This window comes from Alligator mississippiensis, chromosome 5 (genome assembly GCF_030867095.1).
Source record: "Alligator mississippiensis isolate rAllMis1 chromosome 5, rAllMis1, whole genome shotgun sequence".
Classification (NCBI taxonomy): domain Eukaryota; kingdom Metazoa; phylum Chordata; order Crocodylia; family Alligatoridae; genus Alligator; species Alligator mississippiensis.
The window spans coordinates 110,141,557-110,162,181 of record NC_081828.1 but is presented as its reverse complement, the minus strand read 5'-3'; the positions used below and the strand labels follow the sequence as shown (position 1 = coordinate 110,162,181).

The 20,625-nt window shown below is 39.4% G+C and overlaps 1 long non-coding RNA gene across 1 annotated transcript; it reads right to left on the bottom strand.

Annotated features, from left to right (window-relative positions):
* Positions 1-4,330: 4,330 nt before the first annotated feature.
* On the bottom strand, positions 4,331-14,890 carry LOC132250652 (uncharacterized). The gene is made up of 2 exons (XR_009462251.1): positions 14,733-14,890; positions 4,331-5,434 (listed from the first exon to the last, which is right to left on the bottom strand). It is a non-coding gene; the product is annotated as an uncharacterized LOC132250652 (long non-coding RNA).
* Positions 14,891-20,625: the final 5,735 nt, after the last annotated feature.

Below are 20,625 nucleotides of genomic sequence, written 5' to 3'. Positions count from 1 at the left end.
TTCCAGCCTCATTCTATCTCTCTCTCACTCTCTCTCTCTCAGCTATAGCCCCCACCCCTCTCCACTAGTTTCCCTATCTCCTCTGAATTCCTACTGCCTTTTCCCTGTGACTGCCTTTCTTTGCTTTCCCACTGCTCCTTCCACCTTTCAGTCTCTCTCACCACTTTTCCTGTGATTTTCTGCTGTCCCTCTGCTTCCCACACTCCTACTACCTTTTCCCTGTGACTTTCTGTTGCTTTCCTCTGCTTTCCTGCTGCCCCTGCCACCTTTCAATCTCTCCTGCTGCTTTTCCTGTGATTTTCTTCTGTCTGTCTCTCTGTTTTCAGGTTTCCCCCGCACCTTTTGTAGTTCTCCCCCCCCGGCTCCTTTGCAGCTTCCCAGCTCCTCTTGGTTGTCCTGCAATTTTCTCCAGCAGCTGGAGCCTTTCTCCAGCTCCCAGCACCTACTGCCGCTCCCTGCAATTTCTCTAACTGCCCCAGAGCCATCCTCTGGCTCCCCACATCCAGAGACCCCGCTTCAATACCCACACTTTCCTTTAGTCCAATTTTACCTCTTCCCACCTACCTTCTAAGCTCCCCCATAGCTCTGGCTCCAGTCCCAGCCTCAGCCTCTGTGCCGGAATCGCTTCCCTGTTCTGCAGGCTTTGGGCATTGTCTTTTAATCAATTAAGATCAATTAACCTAAAGTCACCCCCGAGCCTCAGTTCTTCAGCCCAGACCCTTGTAGTCTATTGGTTCTAATCCCAGTTCTGGTAACTTTAACTCCTTATGCTTCTACTTTCTTACCTTAACCTTTCCCCAGGTATCCCAAGTACACCAAGCATATACGTACATACACACCACAACACCCATCTTAGGAACTCACTTGTGTGTATGTGTAGGTGGGTGGTATGTGTGTGAATTAGTGAATACACACATATATACATGTATAGATATCAGTGTGTGTGTGGTATATGAATTAGTAATCCATATATGTGTATTGGATGTGCGGGTATTGGTAACTGGTAACTAATTTTGTCTAAATTTGGTGTGTGTAGCGTGTATGGGCTTAAACTGATGATAGGTGTGCATGAACCTAGACTAGTTATTTTGAATGTGTGTGTATCTGAGTTGCGCGCGCTCACGTGTGTGTGTGTGTATGTATGTGTGTGTGTGTGTGTGTTACAGCATTGTGTACATGATATATGAATTAATAATCTGTGCCTAATTTTTGGGGGGTATAGTGTATGTGCTTGAATGGGTGATAGATATGCATGTGCCTAGGCTGGTTTGAATATGTAAGTGCCTGAGCTAGTACTGTGCGTGTGTATGCACCTAATTGATTTGTGTGTTTGTATAGGTGCAATTGTGTTACACCCTCCTGTCTAACAGTGCAATATTGAGATCCTGAGAGTTGGCCTGACCCCACAGGGCAACATCTGAAACCATGTGTTCTGTCTGGGAGGAGGCCTCAGAGGTACTGGGGGGGGAGGGTCCAGTTACAGAGGGGATCTTTGGGGTGCAGCGTGTCCCCACCATGGTGCTGGTAGTAGTCCAGTAGAGCCGAACCCCAAAGTGTGGCTTCTGCTGTTGGCAGGCCCTTTTAAATTCTGTGCATGTGCAGTGGGCCCACTACCAGTGCTGCACCACTCTAGGGACCGGGGGGATCCCTGGCCCATTGGAGAAGGGGGCAGGTAAGTGCCCCTCTGGCCCCTAACTCACCCACCGGGCGCACCAGTCATGTGGCTGGGCCAAATAGGAGCTGGGAGGGCGTGACCCCCCTCCACTCCCCTCAGCTGCCTCCTGCAGCTGTCTAATTCCCACCCACCCCAGGCCTCACTAACCTCCCTGCTGTACTGGGGGTCAAGTTTAGGGTCTGCCATGTGTCTGCTGGGGGCCCCTAGGGGTCCTGAGCTCATGGAGACATGATGGGCTTCTGCCCATGCATCTCTCTTTAGAGCCAAGCTCCGAAATGTGGCTTCAAATGTCTTCTGAGCAGTCACCTGGTAATGCTTATTACAATTTCAGCCTGCCTTGGACAGGGCTGGAGCCAGCTGTGTCCCCAGTCCCACAACACTGATCTGAGCACTGGGCACTTCAGGTAGCATGTCCACTTGTGAGGATATGTAACCCTTGCACCTAGGACCTTCCGTCTCCCCACTGCGTGCCCAGCACTGCCCAGCCTTTGCGTTCCTGCCCCTGGCACTTTGGAGTGAGCCAGGTCTCTGCCTCTAGCAAAGGGAGGCACACGGAGTGAAGTCTGGGAGAGGCTCAGCAGAGTAAGCCAGGTCTCTGCCACTGGCAAATTTGAACCAGCTCTGGTGTGGTGCCAGGGCTGAAACTGGCAATCAGCTGAACTCAGGTCAGTTCAAGACTGCCAACAATAGAAACTCAGCTTGTCCTACAGAGCTAGCAGCAGGAGCAGCACCCTCTCCAGCACTTGCCTTCCTGTGCCTCCCTCCACCTGCAGTCAGTGGTAGATTGTTGGTCCCAGCTGACTGTCAGTTCCAGCCCCCATGCCACACCAGAATCTTAAATTCCATATTATCTCTATGGAGCAGTCCAATGACAGATGAACATCTTTTACCTAATACAGTCTGGAGCTACCCCTCTCACGAAAAGTCATAACTTTGCTATGATACAATTATACTTAGCACATCCTAAGTGTAATGTGCAACATGACCCCAAGACTGTTGATGTTAAAAATCCATCTTGTCTTGTTCTGAGTAGCCAGCTCTGACACTTAAGCCTGCATTCTCTGTTCACAAACTAAGGAGGTAAACTGAGTCACACAATATATTATAGCAACATGTGGATAAACAACACAGAGCTATCACAATAAACCCCATAATCCTCCAAAACTAGATGTGATTGTGGTGGTGGGGCTTTTTTCTAATGACACTGAAAAATAAATGGAATTTGAGTTTAGTACATCAGTACAGTATAAGACACCTTGTCTCAAGAGCCAGCACATGGGAATGTAGGCAGATTTTGCCCTAGCTCCTACTGAAATCAAAGATAATTTTGTATTGACTCCATAAGCACAACTTCATATTCTAATGTTCCAGTAAAAATGTTGAGTGCTGGTTTTTACACAAGTAGTTTTGGTGTCAGCTTTAGAGATAGAGTTATATCCCCAGGGTGGTGAGTGAGTTAAATTCTCATTTAAGCTATGATTCTGAGCGTCCAAAATTAATGGAATTTCTTTTGATTACAAAGAAGATGAGAGAACAAGGTCACTGAAGGACCCACACACACCTGTGATGGAGCATCTGGATAAAAAAGAGGGAATTCCCCTCACTGGGTGAGAGAAGATTATGTGCTTCATTCTATATGACGATATGAGTGAAAGATTAGAGAAAGATTAGATGTTGAGTGCTCAGTCCAAGAAGGTCATGAATATTCTGACCAGGAGGAAGTAAAAATGTGATCATTTGCTGAAATCTTATGGACTTCTTTGAAAATTAAGCAAAAGCTTTAAGATATTCATAAAGGGATTGTACCAGCTTATTATAGATTAAATGAAAACGTAAGATTTTCTCTTAATATAACTGTTGCATTCTAAAATCTTTCATAATTTATGCAAACTATCTGCCTGTTTTTAATATTATTAGACCTAGTTTTCCCTATATGTTAGCAGAAATATTTTATATAATTAAATGATCTTTATAACTGAAAGTAACCTACACATCTGTATTCTTAGCTCAGAGGTATTTCAAATGCTCTTAATAAAGTTTTAGTCTAATGCAGTTTACAACAACATTTTCTCCTTGTGACATCAATGATTTGCATTCCATTAAACAATTTTAACCTTTGCAAAAAAATCAGGGATACACTTTTCACTATATTATCACAAACATTAAGCAAGTAATGTGTCTTGGGAGTTTGTTTATTCATAAACATTGCAGACATTTTTGCAGATATTTTTATTGTTATTAATTTGCTTGGTGTCTCAAGGACAATGCATAATCAGTCTTCAGCTCTATTTTTATTCTTTTCTACCATCAGTTTTATATTCTTGCTCTATTTCTTTTTACGCTTTGATAACTTGAATAGGAGCTCCATGTAGCTATGATGCACCTGGCATAGTTATTTAATGTATTCAATATGATATGCATAAAGTCCATGCCATACTTTCTTGGACTATTTACAGTAACCATTTTCTTCCTATGTGACTAAATACATCAATAAATAAAGATGACCTTTTCTACTCAGCTAAGAGTGTAATGAAAGCAAATATTCAGTCTACAAACATTCAGACAAAATCCCATGAACCAAAATACGCCTCACTCTTGTAATATTTATAACAGAATTGATTTGTTATGAGACATTGATATGTGCATGGCGGAAGCTTGTTTTTCATAAGCCATTTATTCCTTTAACGTATTTATAGAAATAAGCTAAACTCAAAATAAAACAGAGGGACAATGGATTTCATGGGTAAGTCAGGGTACAAATGGCAATTTTAACAGTGTGTTGCAAATTAGGCACAAAAATCTTTAAGAACACAAATAATCTAAATACATTTTTTGAATGTCTAAGTTAGTTTCTAATGAATATTAAAACTAAAAATGAAAGTCAGACTAAGAGCAAGATTTGACATTTCTGTTTAAAACAAAAACATCTACAAAGCAATGACGATTCAAGATAATCACGTAACAATCTTCTTATAAACAAGCAACACAAGCATGAAGGTCTACACCTCTAACAGCACTAAAAACATAATCTTATGAGTTATTTTTAAATCAGATGTTTTGCTTCAGGAAACAATGTGTTAGCCATATATTACTTTTTAAATTTAAATAATGTGACATCCTGATTTATACAGTATAGAGATTTGTAATAATTCTGAGATATGTTTAATTAGGGCTTCATTTAGATCCTATTAAAGTCAAATTGAGTCTTGATGGGAAACTTAAAGGAAGCTGAATAAAGTCTTTAGTGCTGGACTGAGACTAACAGATTCAGGAAAGCATTCCTATTCATGACCATTCTTAAATGTGTGCTTAACTTTAAGCATATGGTTAATCCCATTATATGTTCAAGTATTAAGTTTTCACATAAGAATGCAAGACAAAGGCAATGATGGAAGACTGTAGCTCTTTAAAAGCAGAGACTTAAAGTAAGAAATGGAAGAGTAGTGAAAAGAGATTGCTCAAGAGCTAGTTTACTAGTAAGTACCTGAAGACCTTCAGTTCTTCATTCTTCTGCCCAGTCCTTTTACTCAAGATTCACTATGGATGTACTTCATGTACACACATATCTCTTTGTTAGTACTTCCCATACCCAAAGTCGGTGAGCCAGTGTGAAGATGTGCAATTTTTTCTGTCCCATGAATGACATCACAGCCATGTAGTATGTTTGCTGGTCACAGCTCTCCTTGGTACTACTCTTCTACTTATTATCAAAGCTGCACCCCGGTAGTCCATACTTTCAGTCTGGAAATTAGGTAGATGCTGTCAAATAGGAAGAGAGAACACTGAGCATTTAAAATCATTATAAATTAATTGAGGGTCAAAAATATGGGCACCTTCACTTTAGAGGCTTTATAAGGATACAGAGAATAGAATAAATATAGGATGTAGCAAATAGGTTGAATGATGCAAGAATACAAGAACATTCATCTTCAGAATTCTACTTTATAAAGTAGATAAAACACAGGCTCTTTTTAAAAAAGATGTATATATGGCATTCATGCTTTAAATACAGCATTAAGTATGATTTGTTATGAGCTTAACTTAATTTTGTTACTTGCAACACTTTTTAGTTTGTTTCTCTCTCTTCTCTTTGCTTTGTGAATTAACTGACTCTGTCAAGCCTGTCAGGGAGAGCTATGAGATATGTTCAATAGACTCATAATGGGGAGAATTCATAACTCAGTTGAACCAATGGAGCTCATGACTTATGTCCTTAAATAATTCTCAGTAGAGGGATAAATATGATCTGTAATGTTGGCAAAAGCTTCTAATCGGGTTATTTATGATAACTTCTGTAATATAAAATGGAACACTGTTAAAGGTGTGAGACATATTTTAAAATGTTCCCTTTTTCACATTTTAGTTATTCCCTGTCCTAATTGTCATTCCTTGATTTTCTGGGATTTCAAATACTAAATATATTTTGAATGATGGGTAGTATTCTGGCTTTCACTCACAAAAGAACAAAATTCACTATCATGGGTTAACCCACCAATAATTTTAACAAATAATTTATTACCGATTTTAAAGAACATAGTAATTTATATAAAACTATGCAATATGTAAAACAGAATATCAGAATCATATGAGGACTTTGAATAGTGTAAAAGGTTGTCTCAGGGCCTTTGAGATTTCTGCAGGTCATTGTGGAAGCAATAACAATAACATTCAGAGCGTTCTCAAATGAAATCACGTTTAAGTATTTTATCCCCAATTCACATACAAAAATCAATTGCAACACAAAATGTGTTTATTTCAACTATACTGCATTTTCACATACATAAACCTTCACTTCTGTAAAAGTATTCATGGGTAGGTCATGTCCTTAAAATTTATTTATGTAGCTTATGTACTTGTATAAATATGAGCTGAATTGACTGGGCCAGATTCTCCGCTATGATTTAGCAGAGTAGGGACCAGGTGGGGCCAGGCTGTCAGTTTGTAGGTCCCTGATCTTTTGCTGCTAACTTCGTCCTGTGGCACAATTTCCTACAAGGAGATTACAAAAGTATAGATTTGAGCACCATGCGGCTTTGTGCTCCTGCTTCCTATTCCTCACCCTCATTCTTTATTCAATGGGAGAGAGGAGGAAGTGGTTGCATAGGAGGCGGTTTAGCACTGATGCCTGTCTTCTTCCCTTTCCCCTATTAATCCAGACCTCTCATCTGATTATTATTGATTTTGAAACAGTCTGATTTACATGCATGTGAGATTCACTTGTATACTGAATGTGTATAGGGTACTAATATAAGGGTGTATCTATTGCATGCCATTAATAATAAGCAGTATTTGCTTTCTAGCATCATCTTGAGAAAACTATGCACTGTTATACCACCAACTGACAGCCCTAGGAGCACAGCAGGGGAAAAAATAAATAACAAAGAGAAATCTCATGCAGAACAGATGGGGATTGCTACTAGGTTTCCAGAAAGCAGCTGTATGGATAGGCACAGAACAGAAGCATCCAGGCAAGTTTCAGGCAAGCACAGAACTCATTAGACAACCTTCTACATGTAATGCCACCACTGTGGATTTCTGTATGCAGTACACCCTGCCAGACATCTTTTTGGGAATGCTATGGAACACATAACCATATGCTTAGGCATACCATAAAAGCAATGGTGAGCTATTAAAAGAAGAGAAGTTCTACAAAATATTTTCAGCTTAACTAATTTGGTTTTCTTGGGTTTAAATTTATCTAGCTACTCTTTGTATAGGTAGCATTCCTGCTAGGCATTAAGAAAGATAGAAGAAGGTTCAGTTTATGTTTGACTTTAAGGTCAATTTTTTGTAAAATTGGGTGTAAAGATTTAGTCCCATGGAACAATTCATACAAGAGCTCTCTAGGTAGAAAACATCTCTGATAACATTTTGGATTCAGTTTGAGAGGAAGGCTTGAACCATTTCAGACCATTTTTGTCCTGCATCTCCTGCAGCCAAAAACAGTTAATGATCAGTTATCAGGAAAAGTATGGGCATTCTTCCCTTGTCTTGTTGTCATTCACCAAAGAAAAAAGTGCTGTCTCTGTGCCATGGATTGGTCCAAAGCCTGACTGAGATGATTCCAGGATGCTGGTAGTTGACAGCTGTCACTGGTTTCTCTAGCTTCTCAATTATCTTGCTAACAAAAGTGAGGTTCAACACTGGTTTGTAGTTTCAGAAGTTACTTACACTGAGTGATGACAAACCAAGTCCTTGAATATTTCAGTAGGGTCGTAAATTCCTCCAGCAAAAGAATCATTGTCAATCTTCATTAGCAGATGATCCTGTTCTCCTCATGTTTACAATTCAGGAAAATCTGGGTCTTGTCACATATTACACTGTGAGCCACCCACATGTTGATCGGTGTTAGTGTTAGCTCAAGTTTGGACCAGTCACACATTCAGGCCAGCAGGGACCTAGAGAATCCTCCCCCCTCCCATTCTGGGTTTCCTCTCCTCTAGGAGTTTCAGCTATGCTAGGTCATAGTTATGCTAAGCTATAATTAAGCTAAAACACTGTAATGAACCTTGGGAATAACAGGTTTCACTGACTGCTGAATGACCTGATAAAAGATGCTGTAAGTGAAAATGCTAATTCCAAGTAATAAACAATAGCTAGACAAGCTGGGGAGTAAACAGTTAGAAATCAATAAAATAAAAATAACAAAAGGTGAGTTGTGCTCAGCAGTCAAGACATACTCAAATTCAGTGAGGGAGTGACCTAAAAAGCCCAAACTCAGTAGAGAGTAAGGTTCTAGATACCTGAACTTGGAAGGGGGAGCTGCATTTGGCCAGGAATGAGCAACAGGTGTCTGGACTTGCTCAAGGGATGAGTAAAAAGGGACATTTCAAAAAAGGGAGACATAAGGAGTGGCAGGGAGTGGGTAATCTAAGCTATAAATACAGGAGCTGAAAACTTCCCTGTTTTGTAGTAATTTATGGGGTGTTTGCACATAGCGTGTCACTTATAGTTTGGGAATTTTTGCTGAGCCAAGCTGATTGCTATGCAAACCTGCCAGCTACCCTCCTCAAAGAAAATAAATCTATCTGAGCTTTAACCACCAAACACAAATATGATTGTTCTTTTTGTGCTATACTTAAGCTCCAGAAGGCAGGTTCCAGGCACTGCCTCTGAGAGCACCCTGACCCAAGCAGTCTAAACACCAAAAGTGATAGTAGACAGAAGGCTAGGTGGGAACCCTCCCAACCGACAAGTGCCTCAAAACAACACCCACTGCCCACCACCCACTGGGGCTCCTCCGGTTCCTTCTTGTCCCCAGGGCTCCTCCCCTGAGCCTTGGGATGGCTCCCTGAACTTCCACTTACTTTGGTTGCCCATTCTCTCTATCCTGGGGTAGAAGGCAGGGAAGGGTTAACCTGCCTGTCTAGTCCTCACTGTTTCCAGGCTTCTGCTATTTGGGCTGAGCCTGGGGCAGAGAGAAGCAGAAGCAGCAGCAGCAGCAGCAGGAGTGGCGGCAGTGGCAGTCAGGTGTTTACAATAATGTGTAAATCCTAAAATGGCTATATGATAGTGTAACATGAGCTGGGTAACATGGATCAGAGACAAACCTGGAGTGGTATAACTTTGAGCCACCTAACAAGTACTTAAAACCATTTTGGGGTGTTAATGCACAGACAATACAGGTGTTAAGGGGTCCAAGAGCCACCCAAAATTATCATATAAGAAGGCCTTCAGGGATAAGAATCTTACAATCCGGACTGCTCTTACTCCTTCTCTCCACTTTTTTTTTTTTTTAAACTCTGAAGGAAGGAAGATATTGGCTTTCAGGTAATATTCACATTTGCTTTTTCATGATCCAGAGGCTGTGGGTGAGCTACTGTGTGCAAATAGAAAGAACAGCTGTGTCCAATACTTAAGTGGATATAGTCTGAGTTTACGCTACAGGAACTCTCTATAGAATATGACTTTTGCTTTCATGAAAGTAAAGTGGAATCCCTCCTTGCCTCTCATTATTGTGGCATAACTTATAGAAATTCCTCTATATCCAGATTCATTTTCTCTCATTCATCTTTATCAGCAGGAGAGGTTCTGCAGATCAGAGTTAGTGTTCAGTTTTTCTCCCCCCTCCTGCTGTTGTGCTCTCAGTGCCCCATCTGACTTTTGATGCATTTGCCCCAATGTAGTGCATTACAAAATAGCCAGTAAACAGGAAGCACAGAATTTAACATACTCTCTGAGCTGTTTTCAGTAATGTGCATAACAGTAAGAGAAGTTAAAAAATATTATATTTGTGATTGTCACATATATTTCTAATAACAAATCTTTTGAATGCTATTTTACAGCTGTGGAATCTCCTTGCTCTAGGAATGATGTGGAACACTTAACTAGACGTTCATCCTTATCACCGGGTCATGAAATGCAATTCAAAACAGGATTGCACTCAGCCCTGTACCTCACTTTGCCTTCTGAAGTACAAGTACCTGAAGTACTTTGGTTCTGGAGAAACCACAGTGAAAACACCTGTACAAAGAAAAAAGAGGGGGTGTCTCTGTGGAAGATGCTAGGGATCAAGAAATTACACCAACAGTGATATTATTAACCTGTACATGTGAAGTGGGAGGGGTTTATACACTATTCCAACACATGATCTGAAGCAGCAGAAATAGGGAAACTGTCCTGTAGCCATGCCTTCCAGCATTTAGTTTGGAGAAGTGGCTTTCCCCAGCTCTGCAATACATAAGGACAGTTCTTGTTACATTAGCAAAAGTAGGCCTAATCCAGGGTTGGTATGGGTGAAATTAATTTCATGCTTTCATTTTGCAGGTCATTCACACACATAAATCACTGTTTTCTGAACCTTGGAAAATAGTTTGTTACTTCTCTCTATTCCAGGCTTCTTTTTCTCCCCTCCCTGTGACAGGTATCTGTGTCTGGACAATTAGGATTCTCTCCGTGATATCAGTATGAATGATCAAAATATTTTAAAGGACTATCATCCCTGGCAATTGTATAAATCTTTAACACTGCCTTAATTTGTCTTACAGAAAGGAGACATACCTCTTTTAAGATTTGCTCCATTTTTCCAATGATCATATAAACATTTATGATCGTTTTTATGTTTCCAAGGTCTAATATACGAAGTTTTATAGTTATCTGACTATTAATTATAACTTTGTGTGCTAAAATATGGCAACCAAATGTCATGCTTCAGAGGATTAACTGGTGACTGATATTAGACAAGAATTCATTTCTAATCCCATTTCCACATACAACATTTTTGGTAACTGAGGCTGGAAGAGGCCAATTTGCCCTTTGAATACCTGTCAAGGAAACTTACTAAAATTGGAGTTCATCTATCCAGTAAAGGTAAAGAAAAAGTAGGTTTGAAACACCACCAAATCAGATTGGTAGATTTTTGGACTATATATTTTTTTCATGTGAGTGAATGAGTGGACAAAATAAACAGCAATGCAAAATAATGTCCATGATGTGTAGAAATAGAATGGGAACATAGAGGCATTTCCAAAATTCCAGCCTAATGTAAAAATATCTGAATAGATATATTTCACCAAAATGTTTTGATGGCTTTGCAGTCTTGAAGGTGCTTGCTCGACAAGTCATAAGAGATAGTAATTGCCTGGCAACATTACACCTAAGAAAAATATTCTCCATATATTTTATTCTCCAAGGTATCTGCATAACTTCAGTTGAGGAAATTAGGGTCTTAAAATTAAGCCCTTGAAACATTAGCAGTACTCCTCACCACTGTTTCTACATATTGTATTTCTACTAACTTAAATTTAGTATTGCATCTAATGCTCCATACAGTTTGAGTGTCTAGAAATATTACCCTTATTAATATCAACTGGTCCTTAATGCAAGTAGTCACACTGAGGCAAGGAAAAGTACTGCTGAACTGAAATGCTGAGAATAATGACGCTGGATCAACCCAAGTATTTTTTATAATATAGAAAACAGTTATTAAACATATTTTACATTATATCTTTTGACCTTTTCTGCTTATATTGGTATGACAAATAAGTGATACAACTAAAAACTTCAGTCTTGTTACATTTTAGAATCCAATAGAAAAAGAGGTCACGCTAGAAGGATGCCAATCAGTTGTTTTTTTCCTTTCTAATCCGTTTATATATATAACCGAGTAGGTATGAACACACAATGTTAAAGTAATCTTAACAAATGTTTATGCATTTATATTACTAACTTCGTATATGCTGTCACATTATGCATTCCATGAAGTTGTTTTTAATAAAATGTCTGTCTTTATTAGAAGTGCATTAAAATGAATGAGAGTAAAAGTGATGTTCACTGAGCAATTAGACTGATTTAAGTGTGCCTGACAAGGCTTTGGGAAAAAAAAAACAAAAAAAAAAAAAACCAGCAACTCAGTGTGGTATTGCATACACATATCATAACAGATTTAAATAGACACTAAAATGCATTTAAAAAAGAGCTATATACATTTATAGTAAGAATTATGTATTACTCATTGCACGTTGTGCTGTTCATATAGTGCTAACAGCACACATACACAGAAAATGGGGATTAGTTAAAAGGTAAAAGAAATTACTTTATTTTAAGTGGCAGTTCTATATAAAAAAAATCTTTGGGACTTAGGCTGTGGCTCTGTTAAAGACTTGGTATAACACTTGATTTTTTTAATGAACTTATTACATTTGTAAAGGCAATTATTCTGATGCATAATTAAATAAGATGGACTTGTAAAATATTATTACTATAAAATAGTTATAAATGGAGTTGCTGCCACTGCTGTACTGCTAATTATGTCTATATATTAATGATTATTTTACCTGTGCAACTGGGCACTTCCAAAATGTTAGTCAGTTAAGCTATTAATTCTAAAAATCAAGGTACAATATAATAAATACAAAATTCTGGTACATTTAGACTATATTATTTTAGTACCACCCTATCTTCTGGAAAGTTTTAGCATTTAAGCATTTGTATGGAGGTATATTCTGCATGTGAGGATATTGGGTTGAAGCACAGAAAATGATATATTGAGAAGATGATATATTAGGTTTATTCAAATCCAAGAGGAGGTTCTCTCCATTCTCTCCAATGAATATGAGGAAAAAAACCTCATCTGAGATTTGAGGACCAGCTAGGGCAGGCAGCTGCTCAGCCCTGGCTTTGGCTTCAGGCTTGGACTACAGCTGAAACTGAGCTGCTGCCTGCCGTGGGTTGGGGTGGTTTGTGTGGCAGGAAAATGGGTCACAGTAGGAGCAACATAGGGGAAACTGCATGATGTGGGGCACACAGGGGAGACTTGTGGTGTATAGCTTGGGAGAGTGCAGGAGAGACCATGCAGTCTGCACCACCCTTATCCACCCATCCCCTGCCCCCTGCTGCTTACCTTTATCTCTGGCTTCTGCCCCTCTGGCCCTGAACTGGCCAGGTCTGGAACTGCTGCTGCTATTTTGAACTAGGTAGGCTTGGATGGGGCCAGGGCCACCACTGACTGTCCTGGAGCTGGATCCAGAGCTGTCCAGGTAAACAGTAGGATGCAGGCAGCAGGGTTGGAGGGAGGCACGGTAGAAGGGGGAACAGGCACCAGGGGGTCAGACACAGTCACAAGGGAAGGGGTGGAGGGCAGGAGCAAGTGGCAGGGGGGACAGGCACAGGTATGGAGGGGGCATGGGGTTGGGGGGAGATGTTATGGGGCACATGAGGGGGCAGGCAGTAGGGGAAAGGGCAAGTGGCAAAGGCGCAGGTACAGGCAAAAGGGGCCGGGGGGGGGGGTAGGTGGCAGGTAGAGGCACAAGGGTGCAAAGGGCAGGGTTATAGCCTCTGAACCCCCTCCTAGTGTTTTTTCTACCACAGATGTAGGGAATGCAAATTGAAGATGACCCTCCAATAATTATATTCTATGCATAGAAAATTATAAAAAAAAGTTATTTTCCATTTATAGAATCTAATTACTGGGGGAGTCATCTTAAAGTTGAAGTCAGCTTGAATTTGGGTATATATAGTCATATTAATCTTGGACTGCCTATATAGAGCTGCTAAACACAAAAATCACATGAAATTGTGAAAGAGACGTTTCTACAACCCTGTGTGTAATCAGACTGAGCCAACTCCTTGTGCAGTTCATAGAGGATTATGCCATCTCTCCTGGCCAATCTGCATCTGGAATGCTTATTAAATATTTCTTGTTCTGTTTGTACAGAAAGATGCATTTCCAGATTTTAGATCATCTTGTAACTTCAGCTGCACAGATTCATATTAGTGCTGTATTGTTTCTTTTTCTATGTAAAACATCTGTTTCAACAATAAATGGAATTACTTAAAGCACACATTCCTTATAAAGTTATAGGAATAATAAATATTTCTCAATGATAATAAGCAAATTATTATTTGTTGAAATTAGTAGCACTGATCTCCAGGACACACTGATTTCTGAAATAGCTAACTGTGCAAACCCTTATGCCCATAGGTAAATCTCCATTGACATCAGTGTTTGCAGATTTGGGCGCACAGTTTAATAATCAAAGCCTGCTAGCAAGCTTAGGATAAGGCTTCATTTCTGTTTGAAAATATACCAGTTTATAAAATAAACACAATTCAGATGTTGTATACATGTCAACTCTAGCACCCATTGGGCAAAATGCTTCAGAATTAAGAATGTTTATTTATAAAGTAATTTGAGGGTCAACTTTTTTTTTTTTTTTATATGCCACAAATTAGCCCTGCACCCTCCACAGGTACCACTCTAATCACCTCTCTCTGATCTATATCCTCAGTATGGCATGTGACAGATCAAGGAGGAAATGGGCAACACAGTAGCAGATAGAGCAGAAAGCTCTATCCCCTGTCTGACTCTTGCTTAGTTTTCTTCCCTGTCTCCTACTGTGCTGCCCATTTCCTTCCTGATCTGCCAATGCCACACACAGAGGCTGCCTGTGCCTTTTGTGGCACTTGTGCTTCAGGTTGGTAACATTTGATTTAGATAGTTGAAGACATTTTCAATCGTCTAGGGTTATTAATACTGAGGGTACAAAGACTTATTAGAAACTGAAGTGCTGCAAGTGATGTCCACGTGTTTTATGAGATGAAGTATGGTAAATGTTACCTTGGGAGTTGAATCCATCTCCATGCTGAGGGCTTTTGAAAGGTCTTCTGCCACACACTTAAGAGTAAGATTCCCTGCAGTCAAAGAATGCTGGAAATTAAATCCATTTATGACTCATCAAATCAGACGAGCAAAACTATAGCACAGCTTCACTGGGACTGCTCCTGTATATGTTAAAATGACACATTTTCAGCACCACATCACCAATTGTGTGGTCTGGTAAAGTTACTGGACAGCAATATTACAGTTCCTACAATTCCTGTCCATGCCTAGCTTAGCCTAAACTTAATACCAATTTACAAACAGCTGGTGCAGACCCTGTGCACAGTGCACATTGATGTTCTACTACAGGCTCTCCCCATGTGTCCAGATCAAGAGACTACAGCTATATGGAAAGCCTTTGGTAGTCAGTCTACTTGAGCGTGCTTGACCTCTGCACCTTAAAAATCATGGATTTATAATCCTGAAAGTTCATGTGCAATTAGTGCATGTATTAGTGAAATTATTTTTATTATTATAAGGACTCTGACTTCCATTAAGCCATCTAAATCACACACAATAGTGAAAAAGTCTAAACATTCATACGTTATACATTTTATTCAACTATCCTACGTGAGCTAATCAGTTGCTTTATTAATAGAAGAAGTGGTGTGTGCGTGTGTTTTGGTTTGTTTGTATTTCTTTTTAATTTAATCAACAACATATGTTGTGTAAATACAGATTTTATCACCAATAGCATCTTGTGCATGATTCAAGTTCTCATAGATCTCTTACTTAAAAAAGTTAGGATTTTACACGCACACACACACACACACACACACACTATCCGACTTTGTAATAGATTGACATGATGGAATGGTTTTCTCCTTATGTTCATTGGTACATCATGAAACCCAACACATCATTGATTATATTCATTAGAGTCAGAACATTAAATATTTAAAGTGAGAATAGAGAGGCCTTGGTAAAGTTAAATAACCCTCGGGGAAAGGAACTATTGCTTAAATATAGTCAGTCTATCAGACTCAGAAAAAAAAAATAAAACATCATAGAACATTTTAGTGTGTCTAATAAACAAAACTGTATACAGGAATATTTTTTAAACACTGCCAGTCATACATAGATTATATTTTATTTATCTGATACTATTATGCCTTGCTTTGAAGAACTGAATGAACAAAAAGAAATACACATCTCTAATTCTTTATGAAGTCCTAGGTAAATGTAAAAGAGTTCTCAATCTGATCACACAAAAAAACCTACCATTACATTTGAAAGGAAAAACAACCAAGATTCAGGCTTAGAAAATTACCAACAGTTATTTTCTTTTATGATTTTTAATTCACTTCTGTGTGTGTTCTTCAGCTTAATTATAACCATTCTTCCCCCCCCCCCCATACTTAAAGCACGCTATGCAAAACCTGCTGCACTGAAATATATCAATTAAGAACTTACACAATGCTTGGTAAAAATGCTGATGAGCATGAAATATCCATGGAAGTCACTGGCAAAACTTTCAATTCATTGAGGATTGTCAACATTTTAATTTCAATATCTGCAGCAGTAATGCACTAGACCCTAGGTAAGGTACATCCAACATGGGTATTATGGGATGCATTCACTGGGAACATGACACAGAAGATTATATCATACTCTAGAATATTTACTTCTTCCTCCACCCCCCCACCCCATTTTTAGTAATTTTAATGAATCTAGTCCAATATTTAGACTCTCCACTGAGTCAGAATTTGGCTGTGGTAATAAGTTGAAGAATAGTCTTTTGAAAAATTGATATCTAGTGGATACAGGAAAGAGCTAATAGTTACCAGTGTGTTTAAGTCTGTCTGTCACAAAAGAAAATTAATTTCCCAAAGTGTAAACAAAACCCTGTAAAACCTGATTCTAACATACTTGTCTCAGGATAATTAGGAGGTACTTTTGCTTGCATTATTGGAAATAAAAATCTCTTGAAATGCATTGAGGATATTATAATTGTGATATAAAAAATGACTGGTCATAGCACCTTCTAATGTGATTTAGGAGTTTGTTCTTGAATTTGCATTGACTGAAAGCTCCTCAAACTTGAAATTAAGCTTTTAAATATATGCATTGCTAACTTAGGATGGACTTAACTCCAAGATCATGGGTAGGCACAGGTGCCTCAGCTTTGTACTTAAAAATGTTTTTCTGACCTGGGCAACAGACAATAGACTTCAATAGGAATGTTATAAAATATTTGGCTTTGCAAGAAAGGGAAATAGCTACAGAACTCAGGGATCACCAGGATTACAGACAGATAGAAGGAGCCTGATTCTAATTTCACTATGTGGCACGCACAGCTGGGGGCACTACTACACTGAACCACCTGCCTCACTGTGCCAGACCCAACACCACCCTTCAGAAGTCTCCCTTGGGGAGCCTACAGCCAGCTGTCCCACTTCCTGAAGAACCCCCGCAAGCCTGGGGTAACAGTATGAGGAAGTCAGAGTACACTCTGAGCAAACATAAGCACATGAGTCTGTACAAAGACTGGACTCAACAATCATTTTAAGATGTGACTGGCCTACACATAATTCCTGACTCTTAGCTAGTTTCCAAGTTTTCATTTACAGAAAATCTTCAGACAGCAGCCTGAAGTCTTTGCTTGAAGGTTTCAACATGCCCACTGGAGAAAGAGAGAACTTCCTTCACCCCCCGGGAATATTATCTGGCTAGGACACCTAATTGACCAGACTAAACCAAGAAGAAAGTAAGGAGAGAAGAAGAGAAAGGGGTCACCTGGCCTGGCCCAAGTGAAGGGCAGATAGAGCAGGAGGGGAATTATTCACACCCCTCAAGTTTACCCCAATGACATTATAAACTCTTATGCTTGCCTCCCATCAACATTACAGCCTGGCACTGGAAACTCTGCTTAGTTTTTGAGTGTGAGGTCAAGCCTGCCCCTGATTATGTCTTAAATACTGCCTCTGCTATGTGCTTTTAATTTGTACAATTAATTTGACTGAATAAACTCAGGCGAAGTTCATACCAGAGTTTATTGCTCCCAGGTGCCGTGTTTACATGTTCACCCAGGACTGCAGCACATTGAGCCAGGTCAGAGCAGCTCCAGCCAACAGGGGGTCAGAGGGTCCACCTGTCAGCCCAGGGCTGCGCCAACCCAGCTCAATGTGCTGCAGAGGGGCTGGCTGGAGCATGAGAGTACTTTATTACAGGGCCAGCCAGCAGGCAGCTCCTGCACTGAAGCACCCTCATGCCCCAGACATGTAGACCCTGTTAGTGTCTACACATGCAGTGTAGTGTACTAAATAACACTGCCAGAGGACAGTACTTGTGTTTACAAGTACTTACCTGCAGCAGTATTTATTTTTTACTGGGGCCTAATAGGGCCACATGTGTAGATGCCGAGACTTTACTGAAGAGCTAGTCAGGCAACTCTGCAGTAAATGTCTCATGTGGGTACACCCACAGGCATGCAAGCCTCAAGACAATCTCATAAATTGCACACCAGTGGCAATCCTACAGTTCCCTTTTCCTGGCATTTATTTTCACTCTGCTTTCTATTGCTTGGAAAAAAGGCAAGACTGCAAGGAGAAGGAGGTAATATGTTGGTGGATACCTAGAAGGGCCTCACAACGACATTGGGGTATAGCTAAGGAAGGGCCTCACAAGGAAATTGGGTATATCTATTTGAAAATTAAGAAGTGCCACCTGGACAGCATTAAAGATTGTTACAGGGTATGATGTAGATGGAGAAGGGGGGCAAATATGGTTTGAGTTGGCTAAGGACAACATTAGGGTTAATTCTAAATATCAGTTCCTTCCTGAGTTTCAGAAACTGGGATTGTTGGAACTGTATATGCCTTAGCTAGGAGATCATATGGTATCTGCAGAAGACTAGGTTATAAGTTATTGTGATCTAGGAACCTACAACTAAACTGATGACTGGTTAAGATTTTCAGAAATGTCTCATGATTCTGATTGCATTAATTTGTATGTAGCCTGTTCAAAATATCTAATGAGGGCCTAGTTTTCAGACAGTAGGCCCTTAACAGTTTCTGAAGAACAAGCCCTCTTAAAGTATCTTAGACTGGGGACTCAAAAATTCATACATCCAAAAATCAATACTCACTTGAGTCTCAGCTCTTTCCCCAGTCACTGGTTCATAGCTTTATAGTGAAAAATATATCATGGGCATCTGCTTCCATAAACAAAAGATAAACATGTGCTCTCAGAAAATTTTAAACTTGGGAAAAACTGATCACAGATTGATGACAGCTGGTTACAGTTATATACTTTGTCAAACAAACTCCTGCTACCTCTCATTAAAACAGATGAAACCAAGTATCAGGGGGGAAAGGAATCATAGGCTATTACCAGTGGTGTCATGAATGAAGCCATCTGTGAACACTGTGAAAATAAACTGTGACTGCCTTGGGAGGGGCAAGAGCAGTAAATATTTACTTAGATTATTACATACAACTTGTATCCAAGGCCTGATGTCATTATTTACAGCCAACTTAACTTTTCTACCTTGTGGGAATCATTTCACACACACTTTGCAGGAAAAGAAAATCCCTTGTCTTTTGGCTTCATCTCAGTGTTCTGCAAATAAATTGACCCTTAAGATCACAGTGCTTCTAGGCAACGCACACATCCTCAACTATGAACCTATTTTGCTCCTGTAACCAAGCTGCAATCTTCATCCTGTTGGCCTCTCTTTTTCTTCCATATCTCTTAAAGGTCTGTGAAACTGCCTGTCACCACATATATTCTTTGCTCATCTCCTACCATCTCTTCTAAAGCCCACACCTGGGGGGGGGTTTGATTTTTCATTTGTTTTTTAACTCTCTGATTACTTGAATTAATGTAACATCCTCCTCTATAATCCTTCCCAAAACATAATTTCTCTATATGCCTCAACCTGCACACAATCTCTTCCTTTCTTTCTCAACTTCACCTTAAGCAATTCTAGTGTTTCAACTCCATTTCAATTCGCAATTTGAAACTGTCTTCTTTATTTATAAAAAAAAAAAAAGAACATTTATGGACTTATTTAGTTAATTTAGAAGCTACCCCTTTCACCACTCTATTCATTTAATAAGAAGTCCTGGGCTCTTTACATAATCTTGCCATTCTTAGCAAAAACATGTCTTTTCCTCTGAAACAGGTTTTTTTGCATCTTCTCTTTGGACTCCTCACCCTGTGCATTTTTCAAATCAGCAACTAATCTTTTGCTCTGTATTTGAAAAGTGTCTAGTAAGAAATGACCCTTATCCCCAATTAGAGCCCATTAGTGTTACTGTAATGCAAATGATTAATAATAAATTTAAAATCACGCATCCTCCTTTTTCCCCTTGTCTTCTTTTCCCAAACCATGTCTCAGTAAACAGTACCATTTAGGTAACTGTTTTGTTTCAGTAATTATTTCGTTCAAAGTTATTACTGAAAATATATTAAAAATATTCAAAAACCTGAAAAATAACTCTGTTTTGAATCTTGTGAAATAGAAGCAACTCTGACAATTTGAAATGTCATGGGTTTTTTTTTTTAAATCATTTAACTACTAATAGTTTTACAGCCAAAGTCTTAAAGTTATTCCGTCCGGTATGAGCATACACCTGCAGTCTGACTGTATTTGAAGGTAATATAACCAGAACAAGGATGTTGCAGCCACACCATTTTCTGTCTTGGGTACTTCTATTCTTTCCATTTAATTCTTTCTGCTGTTTCACTGAGATATACAGTTCAGAATGCTGGTGTGATAATCTGGTTCATTTCCTATTCTAATCTGTTTATACTTCTGCTTTACAAACTGTGTGTGTGTGTATGTGCGCGCGTGCACATGCACATGCTGCTATGACATTCAGAGTATTAAATGTATTAATATAGTAAT